General features: G+C 34.8%; 1 protein-coding gene across 2 annotated transcripts in view; it reads right to left on the bottom strand.

Moving 5' to 3' along the window:
- Window positions 1-12,479, bottom strand: part of LOC131438011 (myb-like protein A) — a 386,239-nt gene that overhangs the window by 324,911 nt on the left and 48,849 nt on the right. The gene's annotated exons all lie outside the window — the stretch shown is intronic.

The raw sequence follows: 12,479 nt of genomic DNA, 5'->3' as shown, positions 1-12,479 counted from the left end.
TTGACACAAGATAAGCTAGATTTAGCAAACCTGCAAGAAGTTTTACCAAGATTTAAGGACGATTTACAGTAAGGATCTCATGAAATGGTGGAATTGGGGTAAAATAGCCACCAAAACGTTTCGTGCGGCCAGTGTGGGTTCTTCTAATCGATTCTACAGACTTTTGTACATGAAAGTAAGCTATTCCAGAATACCTCACTCGATTTCTTTTCAAGTTACAGAGCGAATGTTATAGGAAACACCAAAACTGCTGTACATTTGGGGTACAACGAGCAGGATTGCGATTCGTGCGGCCATTGTAAACCAATTCCATTGAATTCCATGGGCATTTTTACAGAAGAAACGCTTTAGTTTGTTGACCTATCTCAATTAGTTCATGAGTTACAGAATTCTTTGCGGGTTTTCATAGATTTTTCCCATTGTGCATTGATGTGGAACAAGGCAACCAAAGTTTCTAATGATGTACAATCAAACAGCTCAATCAATCGTCATACTTTTGAATCCGCAATTGCACGAGAGTCTGCTCTTGATTAGGAATAAACACCGAACCGATTAGGAATAAACACCGAACATTTTTGTCTTGCTGTCTAGCAACAATCTACCTCTAGCATGCTACGCGTAGGACTGAAACGCTATAATTTTGTTTCTATTTATAGATTCGCGTGCTTCCAACAGCTTCGCTTTTGCATCGATTGACCAATCAGAGCGATGCTTTCCCTTTGATATATCGCTTACTCCTTCGAAACCGTCGTCTATGGCAGGGAAATCCGGTATGCCGGAGATTTTTAGCAGACAAAAAAGGACACTGCTAGCTACAAATCAAAGTTCCAGTCATTTATAATTGAAAATACGTGGCTTGATACAATCATAATCGAATCTTAGAAATATTTCCAATCAAATAATGAAATAGTATTAATAATTGATACAAAATAAACTTAGCTGTAAGTGTTTAAAACCTGACCACATTTCTACGTGTATTTTTCCTTGAGTTTCTGATTCGCACCTCTATATAGAAAACAAAGATGTGTTCCACATCAGAATCTGATGGCTGACATTTATTGGAACCTGTTGAGCGGTCAATCAGAAAATCGATTACACTAACTATCGTGTTTTTTGCATATTTTACCCCGTCGATCTGAAGTTGGAAGTCGGATCCGGCTAACTTCAAATGCAGTTTATGAGCCAGTAAGACCTTTCAACTGAATCAAATTTTACGGAAAAGAATATTTTACTCCGTTACTCTGGAACCGGAGGTCGGATACGGGTAAATCTCAATAGCAGAATACGGTGCTAAGGTTCCTTTCATTTGAATCTAATTTCACCGAAAATAGTTGTTGAAATGAACTTTTATCGTAGTAGGCTTTGCATATTTTTTATTGTGATCAAATCGCGAGGTATATTTTTGTGAATGAGTTCTCCAAAGAAACTATGTATATCGGATCAACGGTTTAGCAGCTAGAGAATTAAGTTCACGTTTTTGTCAATTCAAACCACTGTCCAACGCACTCGCACATGCACAATCTGAAAGCGGTCAACAATACACACTTAAGTTGGATTACCGATCTCAGCTGTTCCAACCTTGGTAGTTGAGTTTTTCAGTAAAAATATCATTTCATTACAGCGGTACCTTAAGGTGCAGGAGGAATAACAGAGACCCATGGTGGCTGTCCTGTGGAATCTCAGTTGAAGCGAAAAACTTCTCTGTTATAGAACCTTTTGTTTAGAGGATAAAATTCGATGCTCAATTGTACTGAATTAGAATTAACATTATTAGTATCAGAAAATTTGTTCGGAGAGAATTCTTCACTGGATCAAATTTTAGAGAGTTTTTCAGAAAACCACTGGCTAAATCTATCAAAACCATAGCCTATACATTTTTATGTATCATCGACGAAGCAAAATCTTGTTCCACAAGAAAAAAGTTGCGAGTATTTCGAAAAAGTAAAGAGAGGCTTGCCTAAGATGATTGGGTCATTTTCTTCCTTGCAGGTACGCTATAAACGGTTCCGATGCTTCTGGCCATTGTCCTCTTTAAGGGCCCAATTTTCGTTATCAGGTCAGATCATCTTTTCTGCGAAAAGTTTGTTTTATAAATTTCGAGCATTTACACTGAATTCAAATGCTCGCTGAAAGCTCAAAGTAACTAAATTCGCGCACTGAGAAGACCCTCAAACATTAAATTTTACTGAATGTTTAAAAGCGTACTGAGTTTAATTAGTACTGTTTCCCAACCAGACCCGGTTCACTTGAACCCACGCCAACCCGTTTTTCCATACGGGTTGCGCTAAGCTTCAATGTTTGCAAACATCTAAATGAATGAATGAATAAATAAATAAATTGATCGTGAAGTGACTGACGAGTTACGCCCAAAGATCTACTCTAACACTTTTTCGTGTTTTCTGAACGTCTTGCTTGTTTTCAATGTTCGGAAAAGATACACCTTTGATATAACTCTGTTATCATCTGCAAATTGGGGATGCCTAACAAAGTTATCTAAAGGGACATTTTTCAACAAACATCTACCAATTTTCTATAATTCTATATATCTATACACAGCATAGAACCACTGATCTGTAAGGTCACTGCCTTTTTAATTAGATTTCTTCTGAAAGGAATGAAAATTCAAATGAACGACGAAACCGTTCTAACTCTTTCCACTCGACAACCATTGCATTAAACCGAGCATTCACGCTCGGAAAAGCTACAAAAATATTCATCATAAGAATGTTTGCGAATTTTAGTAAAACTCAAATAAAAAAAAATCTTAGGAATTTTCCAAAAGTTGCGATCGGATTCAACAATTGATTTCAAAATGTTCAAAAATTCAACCCCAAAACACACAAAAAGCAAAACGACTCGAGTCGCTTGCACCAATGGAGCAAGGATTTCGCAGCAACACATTTGCTACAGATGTGTGCACCACACATGACATTCACCAATGGAAAACCTGACGGAGAAGCAGGCGGAGCAAGACGATTTCAAAATACGTTGTCAATGGCAACAAAATAATTGACCGACTTGGGCTGAGGTTTCCACGATGTCTGCATCTTTCGTTTCGAAACCCGGTGCACTTCAATGTGCTGCATTTGGCTGACATTGGCGCACACTTGGGTGTGAAACAAACGTGGATGTACAGTATTAGCTCAGTTAATCAGGTAAATTCCGGATGAACTTGAAACAATACCACGTCCATTTACGGTGTGATTAGAAACGGAAGCGTAACTGCGGATATTGCTACAAGAAACAGAAAAAAAACGAAATGAAGCACAATAAGTGCCTGATTAACGAGGATATACTGTGCTGTATGTTGAATTTATCGATGATGTGAAATGTAATTGAATCTCTTGTTCCAGCTCGTTGTGGCTTCGGTCGCCTCCGACGATCGGAAACGAGGTGATGGATTCATATCCGTCCGATCGAAATCTTGCTGCGATTGCTCAAGAGTGTGTCATTATTTCTGGCTTCACTGCCGGTGTAGGAGATGTTGCGAGATGTCACGAAACCAACAGTGTCAATAACAGGAGTATCACCAATTGAGGAAGTGATATTTGATTTGATTTGATGCATTACTTTTAAAGTATACTGATGTGCTTGATGTGAGTTCAGTCATTTCATAAGTATTTTGCTTTTTATGTTTTTATGCCGCAGTCTTAGAACTCAAACGTAGGATTAATTGCACACCAAACTTGACTTTCAAAATAAAACATGGATTCACATGCAGTGTGACATGTGATATCGTCATGGAGGAAGCTGGAATCTAACACTTCCGTTCTGGACATAACCGACTGATCTAGACAAACACATTCTATGAAAAACTAAAGGTCCATAAACAGAGCATTTTCGGTAAGCTTTAGAGCCTACTAATAACTAAAAATATGGCAACCATACTTTTTTCCAAGAGCCAAGATGAAAGCCTTTTTCGGCGAGCAACTCAAGCTTGCGAAACCTTAAATCGAAAATTTACATATAAGTACATATCAGTATTCATTATATACAAGACGAAACGTGAACCAAAATACAATTGATGATGCACAAGCACAAACTTTGATTGATGTTTTAAAACAAACGCCTAAATGACCACAACCTTCGGTACAGTTAGAAAATTATAACACTCAAGTAGAGTTGTAATTTACGTTTGCTTAGTGGATTTATTATGAACTGCTAAATCGATCTAACTATTCCATATGAACTGCTAACGGACTTATGAATCGGAGGTGAAACGCAAAAAAATGTTTTAGTTCACAAAGTGATTTAATAATACGTTTCTTTTATCAAATTTTGCTCATAATTTTTTTCGCAATTATCGTCTCGTTGTAACTGCTATGGTATGGATAGTATTGATGAAGAGAGTTAAATTCCAATGAAAGGTTTTATGGTTCCATACGGAATTCCTGAATTTCACCCGGATCGAACTTCCAGTTCCTGAATCACAAGGTGATGAGTATTAAAAATTTTTCAAACAGTCAAATAAGCGACGACTTTGAAAAGTAACGAGATTTTCCAATCTGATCTTGAATCTCTTTCGAAATTCTAGTTTTGTGAGTTGTAGGATGATGGGTGTTAAAAATCCCAATCTCCATATGTTTGATGACGTAAAAACAAGGACGATATCATCAAGATTGGCATCAACATTATTCCGATTTGTTGGTCTGGTTAGTTGATGATCAAAGTCACTAATGGATTAATAATTAAGCCTTAAAATACCCAGATGAGTCGCACTTATCAACGGGGATTTGAGCAAACCTGATATAAAAACTAGGTTCAAAACTGACTCGATTTTCAGTTCAACAACGTCGAAACTGGGTTCGAAATTAGTTTCAAACAAACGGTTTGACAGCAGTTATGGTGGCAACTGAGTAAGGTTTGACATCAAGCAAAAACGACAATAAATTGAATAAAATTTATTATCACGATTCACAATATTAAAAAGGTCAAGTAGGCGTTGATGTAACACCCGGGACGACATATATAAATCGAAAAAACTTGTTAAAAGACTGAGTGAAAAAATTCGTGCTGTTTATGAGCAATTCCACCGCAAATGAAAGATTTTTTTCAAAATTTTATTTTATATTTATTCATTTGGCTCAAATTCATAAACGTTATTCATGGCCAATTTGCCCTTTTACTCTTGACTTACTTTTGAGAGGGGACTAAACAAAAATCCCTTGAAAATTTTCAATAATATATGCTTCAAAAACGGTGGGTTCGATCGATTTGGTGTCTCCCGCAATGTTTTAGATAATTATTAGGACTTTACAATAAAAAATTTAGAGCTCCTGAAAAAATTTGCTTGGTTAATTTTATTTATTTATTTTTTTTTTTTTGCAATAAAATTTTTATTCAGGCCTTTTTGCGTAAAAGCTTTACGTGGCCGATTGGCTTACATTTTTGTTACTTAAAATTTTTTTTTTTTGCTATTGGATCTCGTTGTCACCCTTTTTCCATTTCCATCCAACGAGGATCGGGGGTCACTTCGTCCGCGGCTTATCTCATCATCCATTGCTTCATCATCGGTGTTGTGTGTGATTTCCGTTTTATTTTCGTTGTCCTTGTTGATCGTAGTCTTGGGCTCGTTGATAGTTGCTGTAGATGCGCCTTGTTGTACATTGGTTGCAGTTGTTGGTTGGTTGGAGGGTAAGTTGTTAACTGCAGCTGGTGTACTTTGTTCTATAGGGGATACTGATGGTTTCGTTGAATGGGATGCTTCATTGTTGTTGGTGACTGTTACAGGTGTACTGGGGTTGCTTGGGGTTGATGTGAAGAAAGCACCGTTGTTCTTTGGTGTAGTTGTCTCCTTATCCAGTTTATCACATGGCTTACCGTAGTGAACAGCTTTTTGGCAATATTGACTTGTGGCCATCTGATTGTCATAGGTAACAAATGATTTGCACGGTATTCTTGTATCTTGACCGAAAATCACATAAGAAGGCTATCTTCAAGTGTATACGTAACAAACGTACACCATTTAGAATACCGGGGAAAAAGTTCTTCCACTTTTCTTTTTCGATAGAGAGAATCTCTCCGCATTGGGATATAGTTTTGCGAATATAAGAATTGTTGACGCTTGAGGGAAGATCATTCACACGCACTTCTATAGCACTATCTTCCATATATACTGGAATGTTGTACTTAATGTTCTCGTGCTCCACATAGTGCACATTGTTGTCTTTTGCGAATTGAATTGCATCCAACTCTTTATAAAACTAGATGTAAACAACATTATTCGTCTTATTGCATTGAAGTAAATGCACACGTTTAATGTCAAGATGCATCTGTTGCTTAAGCAAACCTTCAAGTTCACGTATCGAAGGTCGAATTTTGCACTGCCTAAAGTCAACAACAATTGTATTCTTTCGTGTCGGCGGTAGCTTTTGTTCGTTTGGTTCACTCATTTCGAGGTCGTTCTATTGTTCACTACACAATACTGTACTTGGATTCTTCCGTCCCGAACGTAAGCGGTTTTGTTATATCGACTGACTTGGATGCGATGTGAATGCGAACTGTGTGTTTAATTTTAATTTTAAGAAGAACACTTAAAATTCAAATATCTCAAAAAATGTGTTTTTGATTTTTTATTCTTTGATATGTTGTAGCTGAAGTCAAAAGTAAAATACAGTAAAATCTCAAGTATTGCCGTGACCCCAATTGATAAAACAAAAATTAGTTCTGTTAAATATATTATGGAAAAATATCACGAGATAATAAACAACTTTATAAAACATATATTTGCTTTAAACAAAGAAGTTAGTTTTGATGAAGGAAGAATCAACGAGTTGAATGAAATAATTGAGTAACTCAAAGAAAAGAAAAGGGCTGAACAATTTCACTCTTAACTGTCATGAACAACCGAGAAAATAAAGAAAACATTCAATACGACGATATAGACGGCAACGTAAGCAAAAAGATTACTGAATGAGAGCGGTGTGCATTCTACTATTGGATCGAGGGCAGCCAGTGGACTTGATGAAAATATCAAGAACACTGTTATGCAATTTTACGAGGATGACAAAACCAGTCGACCAATGACTGGTCAACGTGATTGTATAACAATAATGAAAGACGGGCAACGCCAAGCTGTTCAAAAAAAGCTACAAACCACTACGTTTCGAGAAGCATACAATCGGTTTAAGAATTTGAACACTGAAATACAAATTGGATTTTCAACCTTTGCTAAACTCCGGCCTAAGAATTCACGAAAATGTGAATCTCATTATCCACAGCTTAATATGGCTTTTGTAATGAATTGAAAGTGTATACAAATAGTTTGATGTGTGAAAGTGTAACAGTAGAATTTTTTACGTTTATGCAAAAATTGCATAAATTCAGCCTCATTGGAAAAAAGTTTATTAAAATAAATGGATGAAAAATGTGTTGATGAAATTATTTTTGAACAATGGTTCACAACTGACAGATTCAAATAAAAACGATAATGAAACAGAATCAAGAGTTCGTTTCCTATTTTGTTCAGAAGTTAGAAAAAATGACACCCCATTATAATTACATAATTTAATTAGAAGAGAGTAGTCTACTTTTTTCAAATATACAAAACATTACATGCAGGAAGGAGAATTTTTAGCTATATGGGATTTTAAAGAAATCTACACTTTTGTACTGCAAGATGAAATTCAAAGTTTCATGTCCGATGGAACTGCATCACAATATAAATATAGAACAAACTTTCCAGCCTTTGTCAATATAAATAACTATGATACAGATGTTTAAGGGCTGAGGCCAGTAGGTCGCGTATAACCACATGGCTCGCTCTGCATATTACATTTCCCTCCATGCTCTCTCGCAAATGTGCAAAATGACTCTTAATGTGGCCAAAAAGTTTTGATATTTTCGGTTACAAGTTTGACTACATCATATAAAGTCCAATAAAGTTACCGCTTGTTTGACAGCCTTGCTGAGCCGAATTTATTTCTCTCTCATGTTTCGTTACGTTACCAGGATACAGGAGCAGAAAAAATGGCACCGCCATAGAAATCGACTAACTTTCACAAAAATAACATTCACTTCATTTTTATCGCGACAACATATATGTTTTTATGCACTAATCGCATCTAAAATAAATTATCTAGACATTGTCAGGATAGATTTTTGATCCATGCTTTTGAAGGCGAGATATCCAATGAACAAGTTGAAAGTTGCCGTTTTCAGCTATGCAATTCTTCCTTCAGAAAAAAGACTTTCCCAACCGTTAAAGTCATACAATCATTCTTAAATTTTCACAGAATAGTCTAAACTAATTTTCTAAGAGATTGTTAGTTGGGTTTTTTTATATCCGTCACCGTTTCTGAGAAAATCAGATTTGAAGCGTGAAAATAGCCCTTCAAAACGCCCCAAAACACACTGGCATTTTTTCGCAACATTGCATGGTAAGGAACCATGTGATGCCACAGGAGGAACAATTAAACGCGTGGCTACAAAAGTAAGTCTTGCTAAGAAACGTGAACAACTCATTAAAAATGCGAATGATCTATTCGATTGGGCTCGAAAGCGAAAGGGGGAACAACCAATATGAATTTTCTTTTCCTATGCATCTTCATTAGAGTATGAAAATACCAAGCAACATCTTAATGAACAATATTCAAAAGTAACTACTATTTAAGAAACACACACGGAACGACCGAAATTAGCTCTGCGCCTAATTCGTATTACTGTTTTTCAATTAGTTGATTTTAACAACAGAATTTCCAAAATAACTAAAGAATTAGTTAAAATTGAGAATTTACTTTGCTGAAAAAAAAACTCTTATTTTTAGAGAATGTGTTTAGTTGGCGAATATCCTGGACACAAACCAGCAATAATTCAATCCAACACGAAATTCTCATTAACAACTAATTTTGTTATTAAAATCAGAAAATTTGTTTCTATTTATCCATTAAAAAGCTAAAAAGGACAATCCATTTGAAAGCTAAAAAGGACAGTCTTGTTGAAACTGCTTGCAAATTGTTTTGATGCTTTTCGCATGTGTTACGATATATCCATATATAAATTTCTAAACCGATATGTAAAAATGACGTAAACTCTTATTGGGAAGTGTATTTATTCAGAATTTGTACGCATTTGAAGCGATTGTGCGTAATAATGTTTTTACGCGGAACAGTGAAGTGAGTTTCGAATGTTGCACTCTAATTGTTTATGTCAAATGATGTTTTTCGTATCTTCCAACCTTCCGGGCTACGCCGTCCGGTGTACTACTTGTATTCGGTTTTCGTTCTCCACGTGTTCAAAGTTTTCAGTGAAAGAGTCGATTTCGTGAAGTCGAATGAAGAAAACAGCGATTTAGAAGAAAAATTTTCAAAAAGAAGTTTATGTTTCGTCTATGTATTTTTCTCCAATACAACATTGTAGTTATACCTGCCAATATAGAAAAGACAACCGCGACTGAAAAATTCTTTTCGGTAGTAGTGTGCCATCTAGTGGCTAGTAGTCATTACGGTGTTAACGTTTTTTCTGTGACAGAGCGCCATATAGTTGCAAATTGCAGAAACCAATTCAACCATTTATGTTGGTTGTAAACAACGTTTTATTTCTTTAATTCAACTAAAAATTAGTTGAATGGAAATGAAGTGTGCCTTAGCTAAGAAATGACAGCACATTTAATTGTTGAGTTCAACTAAAAAAATATCCATTTTAACCAACATTTTATTATTATTAAGGGAACTAGAATTAAAAAATCTAAATTAGCATAGGTAAAATTTTTTTAGTTGTCTCAAAAAATAACTAACTAAAATCAGAAAATCAACTAATTTTTTCGCCAAAATGCTGATTTTGGTCTTTCCGTGCAGAAATACCATTCATTCATTCCAGTTTCTGTAGATAAAATAGAAATTAGACAATAAGAAATCTTTATTAAATATATTTAATAAAAAGAAATCATTAATAAATGCGACTCTCAAACTAAAACTCAAAAAAAAAAACATCCGAGAATCGTGAGTAAAATAAAAATTTCCCAATTTATTTTTTCAAACCGCTGTATCTCAAGAACGGTAGCATATAGCAATACTTTGATTACCATCATTTTAATTGGAAATTTAGCGTTCTTTCATAAATTATTGTTAAAAATTACGTTAAAATTTTTTTTTTCATGATTGTCAAACATATACATTATTTTGAAAATATGTAAGTTTTTCAAATATTATTTCTCCATTCTTAAAACTTTGACAGTATTTTACTTTGGACTTCAACTACTACATATAAAAAACCAAAAATACATTTTTTAAATATTTGAATTTTAAGTGTTCTTTTTAAAATTAAAATCAAACAAAAAATATTTTCAAGAGATTGTTGCTTATTCCCTTCTCAAAAGTATGTCTAGAGTAAAAATGGCCAACTTTTGATCATAAAGAACGCAAATGCAAAATTTGAGCCAATTAAAAAATACAAAAAAAAATCGACGCGCTGACGAAGTGATCTTTTCGATGCATAGAGAATTAACCGCATTAGCAAAGCTGGGCTGTCAATACCCCTTAAAAGCAGTTGAGTAGCTAGTGTAGTTTAAGCTGTTATTTGTCATGTTTCCAATAAAAATTACAGAAATGTTACGACTCTTGCCCGGATTGGCAGTTGAATGCACCGGTTTTACAAGCCAGTTGTCGTATGTTCAACTCCTAACCTGAAAGTGTTCTTAGTGTCAATAGGATCAGTAGCACTAGCCATTCAATGATTCTGTACGCTAAGAGTCGGCTGCGAAGTCTGTTGGAACAAATTGCACACAAAGAATGTAATGCCAGTACATTGATTTGCTTAGGACTCTTAAAATCGAAACGCAGTGTATCTTGATGACAAGACATTGGTTATTAGGATTATACAGAAATGCATATAGGGCTATTGTAGTAATAGTCATCTGATAAGTAGAGTCGTTATTATTATTATTAATATTTTGCCGATTACCCGACTTTCATTCAATGAAATGTAATAAGATTTGATACAATGGCGTCGCTTCGGCTCCAAGAAGCAATACCGCAGAAAAAATAATTCGAAAATTGCTCAAAAATGCTGTTATAGCGACGCGAAACTCGAAGCGAATGCTCCTAATTTCATCTTACTCTTCACGGAAAGACCGAAACCAGCATTTTGGCGAAAAAATTATTTGATTTTCTGATTTTAGTTAGTTATTTTTTGAGACAACTAAAAAAATCTTACTTTTGCTAATTAAGATTTTTTAATTCTCATTCCCTTAATAATAATAAAATATTTGTTGAAATGACTATTTTTTTAGTTGATTTCACCAATTAAACGTGCTGTCATTCTTAGCTAAGGCACACTTCATTTCCATTCAACTAATTTTTTTAGTTGATTTTGTGAAATAGAATGTTGTTTTCAACCAACATAAATGGTTGAATTGGCTTCTACAGTTTGCAGCTATATGGCGCACTGTCACCGAAAAAACGTGATGGCACACTACTACCGAAAAAAAATTCAGTCGCAGTTGTCTTTTCAATATTGGCAGGTATAAATACAATGTTGTATTGGAGAAAAATACATAAACGAAACCTAAACTTCTTTTTGAAAATTTTTCTTCTAAATCGCTGTTTTCTTCATTCGACTTCACGAAATCGACTCTTTCACTGAAAACTTTGAACACGTGGAGAACAAAAACCGAATACAAGTAGTACACCGGACGGCGTAGCCCGGAAGGTTGGAAGATACAAAAAAAACATCATTTGATGTATACAATTAGAGTGCAACATTCGAAACTCACTTCACTGTTCCGCGTAAAATCATTATTACGTACAATCGCTTCAAATGCGCACAAATTCTGAATAAATACACTTTCCACTAAAAATTTACGTCATTTTTACATATCGGTTTAGAAATTTACATATGGATATATCGTAACACATGCGAAGAACATCAAAACAATTTGCAAGCAGTTTCAACAAGACTGTCCTTTTTAGCTTTTTAATGGATTGTTTTGCTTTGACACTTCTTATGAGTTTTTAGCTAATAAACTTGTTAATAAAAAACATTTCATTTTTGTTTTCTTTGTACTGTCCTTCAGCAATGATGGTGATAGATGAATAGAAACAAATTTTCTGATTTTAATAACAAAATTAGTTGTCAATGAGAATTTCGTGTTGGATTGAAATATTGCTGGCTTGTGGCCAGGATATTCGCCAACTAAACACATTATCAAAAAATAATAGTTTTTTTCAGCAAAGTAAATTCTCAATTTTAACTAATTTCATAGTTATTTTGGAAATTTTGTTGTTAAAATCAACTAATTCAAAAACAGTAATACGAATTAGACGCAGAGCTTATTTTGGGTCGTTCCGTGTTGAATTCAATATGTCGAACAGAGACAACAGATCTCACTCTAACTAATGGTTTACGTACATGAGATGACTACTGAAGCCCGTTCCCTGGAACATGACCGAAGAAAGAAGACGGTCTAAGAATTAAGCAATGACCTTTCCTTAAGCGGGAATGGAAATAATCAACATAACTTTGAAGATAATTTTATCAAATAA

Source organism: Malaya genurostris, chromosome 1 (assembly GCF_030247185.1).
Source record: "Malaya genurostris strain Urasoe2022 chromosome 1, Malgen_1.1, whole genome shotgun sequence".
In the NCBI taxonomy this organism is placed as follows: Eukaryota; Metazoa; Arthropoda; class Insecta; order Diptera; family Culicidae; genus Malaya; species Malaya genurostris.
This window is presented reverse-complemented; position numbering and strand designations above follow the sequence as displayed.